This window comes from Haemorhous mexicanus, chromosome 25 (assembly GCF_027477595.1).
Source record: "Haemorhous mexicanus isolate bHaeMex1 chromosome 25, bHaeMex1.pri, whole genome shotgun sequence".
In the NCBI taxonomy this organism is placed as follows: Eukaryota; Metazoa; Chordata; class Aves; order Passeriformes; family Fringillidae; genus Haemorhous; species Haemorhous mexicanus.
In genome coordinates, this window is record NC_082365.1 from 3,224,783 (window position 1) to 3,237,303 (window position 12,521).

Consider the following 12,521-nt stretch of genomic DNA (forward strand, 5'->3'; position numbering starts at 1 on the left):
AAACCTCTTGTATCTCCTCCGGTGCCTTTGATCCGCCTCCCCCGGTGGGATGGAGATTACTCATGTCCTGCTGCTCGGGCACGGCTGCCAGCGAGCCACGGCGGGGGGGACAAACCCCCGCAATGTCCCAGCGCCATCAGCACCCAGCGCTCACCCCGCTGCTGCCCTCGCCGCGTCCCCAAACCCCGCGCTCCTCGCAGATCCCAAACTTTGGGGGACCCGCGCCGCGCTCAGCCAAGCGCAGGGGCGGGAGGAGCCGCGCTCTGTGCGCCTCGCATTCCTCTCCTGTAATTAAAGCCGGTGCGCTGGGCGGAGGGGAATTTCCCAAAGGGTTTTACTGGCGTCTGGACAAGGGTCAGACAATGAGAACATTTGACAGGGTGCCCAAATCCGCTGTATCTTGGATACGCTCAAAGCCTCCCCCGTGCTCCTCGTCCCAGGCGCTGCTTTGGGGGAGGTTTGGGCAGGTTGGGAGGTGGGGACGACGCGGGGGGAGCTTGGGGACTCTCACAAAACCCCCACAGCCCTCAAGGCGGCCAGGCTGCCCCAAAAATGCCAACGCTTGAGCAGCACAAAGCCTGGCAGCGCATTCCCGGCGGGACGCGCCTGGAAACCCCGGGTGGAGGCACCAAACGCGCCTTGGAGGCTCCCAGCGCTCCGATCGATGTTTCCAAAGTGCTTTGCTGCCTTCAGCAGGTCCCTGCCTCGCTCCCCGGGGATCCAGAGGCACTGGGGGCTTATCCCGGTTTTTCCAGTCCCGGGGGATATTTGGGACACTCTTGACAAGCTGCCCAGAAACATTCCCAGCTCCCCAAAAGCCCTCGAGTGCCTTTGGAGCTCTATTCCAGTTGATTTGCAGCAATCCCTGGGTGCTCCTGTGGCACCCAGAGAGGCTCCAGCGGGGATCCCCTCTGGAGCAGGGAGGGCCTTGGGGTGCCCACATGGCAGTGCCCAAATCAAACCACCCAAAATGGGAGCTCAGGAGGATCCTGCAGAGAGCCCAGCACCATTCCCGAGGCTCATTCCTGCTTTTCCCAGCTCCCAGGCGTGGGGAGAGCCCAGGACACATGAGATGGACAAACCCAAATGAGAGGTGGACACAAATAAACCCCCACCCCCCAAGAGCTGGGATGGACAGGAGGGATGGACAGATGGACAGACAGATGGATGGACGCTCCGGAGCAGAGCCTGGAACACCTCGTTCCCCGCTGAGATCCTCACCAGTTGCATCCCAAGGAGGTGGAAGCAGCCTCAGTTTTGGGGGATCAGCTGCAGCTCCCCCTCCCCAGCCCCAGGCTGGCTCCCGGCCCATCAGGCCCCAATTCCTGGTGGATTTTTCAAGTTTAACCCTCAGATTTTGGGGAGCAGCTCAAGCCAGAGTTTGGGCAGGGATCCATTTCTGAGTGGCTCCAGCCCAGGCAGATTAGACCTCCTAATCCCATTTCCAAATGGGGGATTTAGAGAATATTTGTCATCGTTACAATGTCCTTTCCCAGCCTTTCCCTCCTTACACCCAGACTTTTTGGTTTCGTGGGAACATCTCCCAGGGAAAAGAGAGCTCTGGAATTATTTGTGGTGCAGCTGAAGGTGCACTGGGTGTCTGTCACTTGTACATCCCATGGACGGGGTGATTCCGGGGTCATTTATGGATTTTAATCAGCTTTCTCATCACCACTCGATTTTCTACTGAGAGCTGCTTGAACAGAACCCAAATATTTGCAGAATTCCTGATAAATCTTCCAGGAATAAAAAGGGGGAAGCTGAGGAACCCCCCAGATCCCCCCAGAGCAGAGCCCAGGGTGAGACCAAAGCATCTCCAGCACCTTTGTGAGGGCATTCCAGGGAAAAGTGCCCCAGATTCCCAATTTTCAGCCAGAGCAGCACCACAGGTCCCTTCCCCACGGAAAATCCACTTTGGGAAGGGCCAAAGCTCTCCTGATTTTGCAGGTGCACACACACACAGCCCCAGGCTCCCTGCAGAGCACACAATTTTCCATCCCTGCCTACTCCTGCACTTTATTCCCCTCGGGATGCTCCTGCCCACCCCTCTCCAGGAGCACAGACTTTGCTCCCTGGCAGCCCAGGAGAGGTTTTCCTTTTCCAGTGGGAATTCCAGGCTTTCCCCACATCAGGAATTCTGTCTGGAGAGCGGGGCTGGGGAGGTGCTGAGGGGACAGCGCTGTCCCCACCCCGGGCAGTCCCACAGGAGTGGCTTTTCCTCGGTGCCTGAGCTTGCAGAAATGTTCCCCCAGGACAAGGAGGAATATTTTATATTTTGCATCTCCAGTTTGTTTGTCCCACCCAGCTTCAGGCACAAAACCAGCCTGAGGGAGCTGCAACCTCTCCTTCCCACCACTTCCAGCCCTCCTTCCTTATTTTAGCTGAAAAGGTTTTTCTTTGTACCAAGAAAAAAAATATCCTCCAACCCTAAATGATTTTGTTCTCAGCTTGCCGAGAAAACTCAGGATAAATTCATTTCTCTTTGACCCCTCAGTGCTCTGCAAACCAACAAATCCATCCTGAGCAGGGAAGTGACCCTTGGAGAGGCCTCAGGATCCCGAAATCATGACTTGAGAGCGCCAGGTCCCACCCCAAATCCCAAATCCCAAATCCCAAATCCCAAATCCCAAATCCCAAATCCCTCTGCTCGGCCTCACTGCCGAGCACTGATCCCTCTGGATTTATTTCCAGGTGGAAGGATGGGAGAGGGAATCACCCAGATCTGCTCCTGCTCACTCCATTCCTGCCATCAATTTTTCCAAGGAGCCCGTTAGGAGAGGGCAGCAGCAGCTCAGGAATCAGGTGAGGCCCCGGCTAACAAGATCCTCCTGGGCCTTTGAGCACAATTCTGCTCACAGATATTCCAGCTCCTGCTGTCCCAGCTGGAATTCAGGCTGGGCTGAATGCAGGAGATGCTGCAGGAGCCAGGGGGGATTCCTCTGGATTTGCCAGGGCAGCCCCAGGGCTGGGGTGGGCTGGGTCGGGCAGGGATGGGGGGTCAGGGGTGGTGGGGATCACTCAGGGATGGGGGATTGATGGTCTGGATCAGGCAGGGATGGGGGATTGATGGTCTGGATGGGGCAGGGATGGGGATTGATGGTCTGGGTCTGGATCAGGATCAGGTTTAGTGGTCTGGATCACCAAGGGATGGAGGATTGATGGTCTGGATCAGGATCAGGTTTAGTGGTCTGGATCATTCAGGGATGGGGGATTGATGGTCTGGATCTGGATCAGGATCAATGGTCTGGATCAGCAAGAGATGGGGGATTAAAGGTGGGGATCACTCAGGGATGGGGGATGGATGGTCTGGATCAGGCAGGGATGGGGGATTGATGGTCTGGGTCTGCATCTGGATTGGGTTCAGTTGTCTGGATCAGGCAGGGATGGGGGATCAAAGCTGGGCATCACTCAGGGATGGGGGATTGATGGTCTGGATCAGGCAGGGATGGGGGATTGATGGTCTGGATCAGGCAGGGATGGGGGGATCAATGGTCTGGCTCCATCAGGGGTTGGGGATTGTCTGGTTCCATCAGGGATGAGAGGTCAGTGGTCTGGATCTGGATCAGGCTGGATGCTCTGCCCCCATCAGGGATCAGGGGTGGATGGTTTGGCTCCATCAGGGATCAGGGGTGGATGCTCTGGCTCCCTCAGGGATCAGGGGTGGATGCTCTGACTCCATCAGGGATCAGGGGTGGATGCTCTGCCTCCTTCAGGGTCCAGGGGTGGATGCTCTGGCTCCCTCAGGGATCAGGGTGGATGGTCTGGCTCCATCAGGGATCAGGGGTGGATGGTTTGGCTCCCTCAGGGATCAGGGGTGGATGCTCTGGCTCCCTCAGGGTCCAGGGGTGGATGCCCTGCCTCCCTCAGGGATCAGGGTGGATGCTCTGGCTCCCTCAGGGATCAGGGGTGGATGCTCTGGCTCCATCAGGGTCCAGGGGTGGGTGCTCTGGCTCCCTCAGGGATGTGGAGCTGCAGCTGAGCCACCCTGGGCAGTGCAGGGGCTGGACCCTGCTGAGGAGGTCCCTGCTCCCCTCGGAGCTCAGGGCTGGGGGACGTGGGCTGAGGGTTCAGTGCTCAGGAGCGAGCAGAGCAGAGGGAACAGGAATTAGCAGGGCCAGGGGAGGATGGAGCCCCCGGGGCTTTGTCCAGGGGTGAAAGTGAAGGCAGGGTGGCACCATCAGCTCCACAGGGGCCACTCCAGCCCCCTGGGAAGAGCCTCTGTGGGCTCAAGCCCATCTTGGTGGCTCCAGTGACTCCAGGGCCACCACTCTGGGCACAAACTTGGCAAGGAAAGAGATCCACCCTTCTGCCACACCACCCATCAGGGCTGAGTCCTCCAGCACAGACCTGGGGGCAGTTTTTGGGGATTTGGAGATTGTTTGTCATCCTGACAATGACATTCCCCAGCCCTTACCTCATTCTCCAAGCCACAATTCTCGGACTTTTTGGCTTTGTAGGAACATGTCCCCTGGGGAAAGGAGGCTGCAGAACATTTCTCCTGCAGCTGAAGGGGCAGAGGGTGCCCAAGCCTCACGCAGCTTCTGCTGCCCTCCCAGGGTTTGGGGTCCCTGCCTGGGCACTGAGGGGCCGCGTTTGCTCTGGGTTTGGGGTTCCAGGGTCCTGCTGAGCCCACGGAAGGACCCGAGAGCCACGCTGGGGCTGAGCCCAGCTCCTGGACCATCACAGGGACAGCAGGCAGGGGGCGGCCGTAGGGAATGTGGGGCTGGGATTAACACATGGATTAACCCCTGGAGAGGGAGCAGGGCCACCCTAGAGCCCGCTGGGTGCTGGGGGCACTCTGAGAGTCCGAGGAGAGGCAGGTGTGGGATATTTGTGCTCTGGCCTCTGCCAGCCCTGTCACTCCCTGCTGCTTCCTGCAATTCCCTGTTACTCCCTGTGGTTTCTTGTCATTCCCTGTCATTCCCTCTTGTTTCCTGTAATTCCCAGTCATTCCTTGTTATTCCCTCTTGTTTCCTGTAATTCCCTGTCATTCCCTGTTTTTCCTTGATGTCCTCTATTATCCCCTGTTGTTCCCCATTTCCCCCCGTTTTTTCTTGTTGTTCCCTGTTGTTCCCCTGTAACTCCCTGTTGTTCCCTGTTGTTCCCCATTTTTCCCTATCATTCCCTGTTATTCCCTGTTTTTCCCTGTTATTTCCCTGTTATTCCCCATTATTCCCCGTTTTCCCCTCTTATTCCCTGTTGTTCCCCATTTTTCCCAGTAATTCCCTGTTATTCCCCATTTTGCCCTGTTATCCCGTTATCCCCTGCTATTCCTCATTTTTCCCAGTTATTCCCCACTTTTCCCTGTAATTCCCTCTTATTCCCCATTTTTCCTGTTATTCCCCATTTTCTCCATTATTCCCCATTTTCCCCCCTGTTATTCCCCATTTTTTCCCAATTATTCCCCACTTTCTCCTGTTATCCCCTGTTTTTCCCCATTTTTCCCTGTTCTCACCTGTTATCCCGTTATTCCTCATTTTCCCCCTGCTATTCCCCATTTTCCCCCTGTTATTCCCCATTTTTCCCCAATTATTCCCCACTTTTTCCTGTTATTCCCCATTTTTCCCCCATTTTTCCCTGTTCTCACCTGTTATCTCCTGTTATTCCCCATTTTCCCCCTGCTAATCCCCATTTTTTCCCAATTATTCCCCACTTTTTCCTGTTATCCCCTGTTTTCCCCCATTTTCCCCCTGTTATTCCCCATTTTTTCCCAATTATTCCCCACTTTCTCCTGTTATCCCCTGTTTTTCCCCATTTTTCCCTGTTCTCACCTGTTATCCCGTTATTCCTCATTTTCCCCCTGCTATTCCCCATTTTCCCCCTGTTATTCCCCATTTTTCCCCAATTATTCCCCACTTTTTCCTGTTATTCCCCATTTTTCCCCCATTTTTCCCTGTTCTCACCTGTTATCTCCTGTTATTCCCCATTTTCCCCCTGTTATTCCCCATTTTTTCCCAATTATTCCCCACTTTTTCCTGTTATCCCCTGTTTGTCCCCATTTTTCTGTTCTCACCTGTTATCCCCTGTTATTCCCCATTTTTCCCCTGTTTTTATCCATTTTTCCCTGTTCTCACCTGTTATCCCCTGTTATTCCCCATTTTTCCCGTTATTCCCCATTTTTCCCCTGTTATTCCCCATTTTTTCCCAATTATTCCCCATTTTTCCTGTTATCCCCTGTTATTCCCCATTTTCCCCCGTTATTCCCCATTTCTCCCTGCTATTCCCCATTTTCCCCAGTTGTCCCCTGTCCCCAGGGCCCGCTCCCGTTCTGTGCCCCATGGCACAGCCTGGCACCTCCCATCCCCTGCAGGAACTCACCTGCACCCACTGTCCCTTTGCCACCCCGAGCTGTCCCCAGCCCTGCTCCCCCCACCTGGGCAGGGCCCCGAGTGCCACTGTCCCCTCCCAGGACAGCCGCACCTGCAGGGGACACCCAAACGTGTCCCAAACGTGTCCCTGAGCTGCTGTCCCTGCCAGGGGCCAGCCCAGCCCTGCCGCAGCTCTGCCACCGCTCCCTGGGGACACACAGACACCGGCAGGGGACATTTTTTTCAGCCCCTCTGAGCACTCCCCGCCCCCTCCTCGGAGAAGGGCCCAGGGCTGGGCTCGCCCTCCCCTCTCCTCAGAGGGAATTTTCCCTTCTGGCAGCGAAAAATCCTCAATTTTCCTGAGCAGCCCAGACACGTGAGAGCCCCAGAGACCCCGGAGCTGCCCCCAAATCCCCGCACGAGCCACCCGCGCTGCCCAAACCCCCTGAGGACCCTCGGTTCGGTACCACCACACACCTGAATTAACCAGGTGACGCCAAAACCGCGGCAATTCCCCCCTCCCCGAGCCCTTAATCTGCTTTTCCCCGGCTGACATCACCGCTCAGGTTGATACACGCACCGCTTCCCTTATCTTTCTTTGGGATTACCTCATCGGAGAGGACTCGCAGAGCCTTCCTCTCTCTCCCTCTTCCTCCTCTCCCAGCTCGGAGCTGCAAGTTTGCAGCCGGAGGAGGAAGGAGCGGCTGGATGCTGTTCCAGCCCTGCCGCTTCCTCCCGCATCCTTCCAGCATCCAGGGGGATCCAGGCGGGCACGGGCAGCGCCAGACCTGCCCCGTGCCCTTCGGAAACCGACCCGCACCTCCCGCGCCCTCCGCGGGGTTTATTCCCACCGCAAACAATGCCCAAGTGCTGGCACACGCACGCACAGCCCGGTCCCGCTTGGCCTGGGCGAGATAAAAAACTTAAATTGGTCCGGAACCCCCATTCCAGGCCTGGAATGCAAGGGTTAACGAGCTCACGTGTAATTAACTGATAACTACGCTAGCATGTGTTGCATGTAATTCTCTGTCAACATAAATAAAGGGAATTCAACACGAATATACCCACACACCTCCCAAATATTCATACAGAGACGAATTTTGGCCAGTTCAGGATTATTTTCACCCAAAACAAAGCCAGTTTCTTTTTTTTTTTTTTTCCCCCAAGCTCACCAGCTCCCTCCACAAGAACAGAACCACAGCAAGCCACAGCCACAACACCTCCACGGGAATTAAACGCGCACATTCCCACATTTTTTTGGGATGCTCGGGGCTGGCATTCCCGGGGATGCTGCCCAGCTGGGGCAGCGGGGAGCGGGGCGATGCTCAGCGCCCATCCCACCGCGGGCCGAGCGTTCCCCCGGTGCCCCCGCTCGCCCTCACGCACGCAACTCCTGCAGGCAACGCTCCAGACAAAGAAAGCGAGAGAAAAACGCCGTCTTACTTTTTTTTTTTTCCTTTCCTCCTCCTTTTTTTGTTTTTTTCCTGCTTTTCTTTCCCTCTCCTCTCTCGTCCCGCAGCTTCACCCGCGGGACTCCAGCGATTCTTTTTTTTTTTTTTTTTGTGGGGGTGGGGGGATCCTGCAAAGCAACTTCAGGAGGTGCCGGGCGCTGCTCGGAGCTCACAGGAGACACCGGGGAGGGCTCGGCCGGCGGAGAAGAGAAGGAACAAAAGCCCCGGCGCTGCCCGAGCGGTGCTGAATAGGTGCCTTCCTAATTGTAAAGGGGATTGTGAGGCTGTGTGTGGCTGCGGGGCGGGAGGGGGCGGGTGAAGGGGCGATGGGGAGAGGCCTCCCTCCCTCCCACCCGGCTGGGGCCGGGCCGCCCGCAACCCCGAGCCGAGCTGGTGCATAAATTATCTCCCGGCTCTCCATCTCTGGCCGCCCGAGCCGCGCATCCCCGGCAGTTTTCCCATTCCCCGCACGGCGGATGCGGTACCCAGGGCACGGCCCCCTCTGCCCCCCGCCCCGGGCACCGATGCCGCCTCTCCGCGGCTCTTCCCGGCTTTTCCAGGCTCTCCCTGCTCGCTTTTCTCCCGCTTTCCCCCTTCCTGCTTTGTCTCAGACCCCGTCTCGCAGCCGAGCAGACACAAAAGAGCCTCTGACCTGGGAGGAGAAATTCCCTTTTCCAAGGGAAAAAAGCCCACCCGAGCTCCCCGGTGCGCGCCTTGAGCAGGCAGGGGAATTAAAAATAGCTGGGCTAGCTCGGGCTCGGAGGCTGCATTGCTGCCCTAATGAGTGCAATTAGCGGGGTGAGGGTGGAAGCGGCTTCCCCCGCGGCTTCCCCCGGCTGCCCGAGCTCTTCCAGGGGCTTTTGGGGGGAAAACGGCGTTTTCCCACTTCCAGGAGCTGTCCCTGGGTCACCTCAGCCTCCAACCAGCGGGGTTCAGACAGGATTAAATCCCGAACCCATCCCGACTCCTCCGGGGCTTGGCAAAGCAAAGACAAGTCGGATTTGGGACTTTGTTTTGTTTTGGTTTGTTTTTTTCTCCTTTCCGCGGCTCGTTGCTGTCCCTGCACCTCAGCTCTCCCAAATCCCGGCTGGCAGAGGAACATCGGGGGGTCGGTGGGGATTGAGCCGGGCTCGGGAGCCTGATCCTCACCCCGGGCAATGCCAGCGGCTGCGGGGCTGCTCTGCCCTGGGCACACGGCAGGTCCCTGGAGGTGGGCAAGGACCCTCTAAATAACTCCAAAAATCCGAATTTCCGCGGTTCGTTTCGGCTGCAGGGTTGTGGAGAGAGGCGGGATGGGGCGAGGATGGAGCAGGGTCCATCCTGCGCCTCCTCCCCTGAAATAAGGGTGGGATAATGGATGAATCCCCTGATGCGCTGGGCAGCTCATTAACCGCCGGGCCTAATGAGCTGCTGGGGTTGTCCAAGGAGCCAGGAGCGCTGGGATGGGGTGACAATGTCGGATTGCCGGAGCAGGAGGGCCAGGAGCAGGCAGGGAGGGCTGAGCCCTCTCCAGCATCTGCTCCGCTCTGACATTGTGCTCACTTGGGCCTTTTTTTTTTTTTTTTTTTTTTTTAAATTGTCTTGATGTCCCTCATTTGCATAATCCCCCATAATGCAGCGCAGCAGGACTTTTGCTCTGAGCTAATAAATAGACGACAAAAATAAACGTGTCATGTAAGATTTGCTTCCATCCCTTGCCTTTGTGAGGGAGCTTTCAGCCGGCAATGACGCTGGCGGCGTTGATCTCACAGGAGCTGTCAGCCCGGCCTGCCACGAGCAGCGACTTCCCCTCGCCCCTGGCGCTCAACTTCGCCAGATGTTTTCAGCCCAACTCGGCCGCGAGCAGCGGGAAAAGGCAGCTGCGGAACGCCGGGATGCGCTCCTGGCAGCCCGGGGATTGCTCCCAAAGCTCTTCCCCCAAATCACCCCACGCCAAAAATATCCCCCAGCCCAGCCGAAGGTTCCTTGTTGTGGTTCTGAGTCCCGTGATGGGCAGGCAGGTGGCTGAGGTGTTTTATTTTTGGAGGGTTTAATTCCGAATTCCGGAGCTCTGTGATTTCCACGCCTCCCCAGAGCCTTGCCCGGCTCCCCTCTCACGGCGGTGTTGAATTACTGATGAAATTCGTTCCCCGAGCTGAGGAAAAGGAGCAATTGCTGTGCCATGAATATCCGAGTGGGCTCAGGAAATGCTGCAGGAGGATTTCCCCCTCGCTTCGACAAGAATTGATTTGTCCCCTTCCAAGAAATGGGCTGGATGGAGCTCGGGGTATTGATGGGAACAGCAGAGATCCCACCCCAAAGCGATCAAAGCAGGTTCCAGGTGCCAAAACACGATTTTAAAATAAATTTTTCTGGGTGTTTTCCCAGGATGGAGCTCGAGGGCAGCTGGAAGATCCCTGGAATGCAGAGGACCCCTGGAATGTGAAGACATTTGGGTCTGAGGGAGCAGGGAGAGCCCTCAGATTCCCGGAGGTGAAGAAGGGATGGGTCCTTTGAAATCCCTCGGCGTTTCACACCTCGTGCATTCCAGCACTGGGGCTTTTCCCCTTTTCCCCCCCAGCCTTGTGATCCTGGAGGATTCTCAGCCCTGACCTAAGAACACTTCAGCGTTTTTGCTGAGAAAAGCCTGAAAACACCAACCCTAAAGGGTGAAAGCCACAAGAGAAATAAAAACCTGATAACAGGCGAGGTTGCTTATTTTTCTTTTAAACCCTGACCCATTTCAACTCATTTTTATGGCTGGCTCTGGAGTGGGAGATCTCTCCATGCCGGGAAAAGAAATTCCATCCACAACCAATCCTCCCCCAGCTGATCCTGATGGTGAAATCTTCACCGCCATGGTGTGGGCCAGCAGCAGATCCGTGTGCTGGGATGGGAGAAGGGAGCTCTGGGAGGATCCATGAGCACGGGAGGAAGGGAAAACCAGCGGGAATGAGAGGAGGCAAGGGCTGGCTGGCTGTGGAGTCTCCCTCCAGGATGCAGAGAATAATTTCCCTTTTCCCCACAGCACCAGGGCGAGAGGATGGGATCATCAGTCTTCATTACACGCCCGGAATAGGCTCTGTCAGGTTCTGCTGTAAAACCAATCAATATTCCCTCGGCCTGGCTGCCCACGGCTCCCAGCAGGAGCTGCACAGCCAGGGTGGGCACCGGGACATGCCAGGGTCCCCACGGGGCTGGGGGCACACAGAGAGACCCGATTAGTGCCACACGCTTTGGGGGTTTTAAGGAATTCTGGGGTTTTTCTCATCCAGCTCCCCGGGGGTTTCCCTTTGCCATAAAATGTGTAGAAGAAACAGAAAGAAACAGAAGAAATCTGCCACAAAAACTGGGAGGAAAGGGAGGAAAAGGAGGGAGGAAAAGGAGGGAGGAAAAGGAGGAAAAGGAGGAGGAAAAGGAGGAGGAAAAGGAGGAGGAAAAGGAGGGAGGGAGGGAGGGAGGGAGGAAGGAAGGAAGGAAGGAAGGAAGGAAGGAAGGAAGGAAGGAAGGAAGGAAGGAAGGAAGGAAGGAAGGAAGGAAGGAAGGAAGGAAGGAAGGAAGGAAGGAAGGAAGGAAGGAAGGAAGGAAGGAAGGAAGGAAGGAAGGAAGGAAGGAATTGTTCAGGGAGCAAAAATCACCTGCTTTGCCCAGCTGCAAGCACCAAATCCCTCTCAGACTGCAAAGCCAGCTCAGATCAGAGGCACCTCCAGGGATCAGCAGCTGAGGATGGGCTCAGCAGCATTCCTGCTGTCCAGCTGCTCCCGAGAAACACCAGGAGAGGACAGACCCTGGCATGGGAGACCCTCGGGTCACGCAGGTCCCTGGCACCTCTGGATTTGGAGTTTGAATTTTGCCTCTTTGGGTTTTACCAGGAGTTGCTGGAAGGGACAACTGTGGGTCCCTCATTGGAGCAACTGCCCTGGGCACGACCCCTCCATGCCCACCCTCCAGACCCTCCTGGGGCAGGAACGGGGCTCTGGTGATGCCCCCTGCCATGGGAAGCTCCTCCACAGCCATTTCCACACCTCCTGCTGCAACCAAAGTCTCCCAGCAGGCCAGACAAGCCCCATCCATCTCGCTCCCAGCGTGGCCACACAACTAAAAATCAGTAAATAAAGGAGAAATCACCTCAGTGAGGCAGCAGCAGCAGCAGCAGCAGCAGCAGTGCAATTCCAGCAGAGAGAGCTGCAGCAGCTGCAGCACCTGTGCCCAGTCTGTGGCAGGGCACAGCCCCAGAGCCCCCCTGCCCCTCTGTGACAGCGGTGACAGCAGTGACAGCGCCAGCTGCTGCCCCCCAGCCCCGGCTCTGCTGCTCCCTGCTGCTCCTGGCTGTCCCCTGGCACCTCTGAGAGCGCTGCCAGGGGGAGGTGACAGCTCTGAGGGGCTCTTCAGGCAGAGGGGGAGTGCAGGTGGGATACTGGGAAGGGATTGTTCCCCTGGGAGGGTGGCAGGCCCTGGCACAGGTGACTGGAGAAGCTGTGGCTGTCCCTGGATCCCTGAGGGTGCCCAAGGCCACGTTGGGGACAGCCTGGGACAGGGGGAGATGTGGGAGGTGGAATTGGATGGGCTGTAAGGTCCCTTCCAACCCAAACCAGCCTGGGATTCTGTGGTGATGGGTTTGGGGTGACCCAGTGACAGCAAATACCTCCAACACCCCAACCCTGAGAGTGGATCAACTTCTGGGGGTGGAAACCCCAATTTGGGACAACACTCCCAGCTCTCCTTCCTGTCAGCTTTAATGAACGATCTGTTCGAGCTCTGCTCCTCTCCACTGCCCCAGCAG

The 12,521-nt window shown here is 56.7% G+C and overlaps 1 long non-coding RNA gene across 1 annotated transcript; it reads left to right on the forward strand.

Annotated features, from left to right (window-relative positions):
- The first annotated feature begins 7,719 nt into the window (after positions 1 to 7,719).
- On the forward strand, positions 7,720 to 10,445 carry LOC132338424 (uncharacterized). The gene is made up of 2 exons (XR_009489446.1): positions 7,720 to 8,011; positions 10,127 to 10,445. It is a non-coding gene; the product is annotated as an uncharacterized LOC132338424 (long non-coding RNA).
- The last annotated feature ends 2,076 nt before the right edge of the window (positions 10,446 to 12,521 follow it).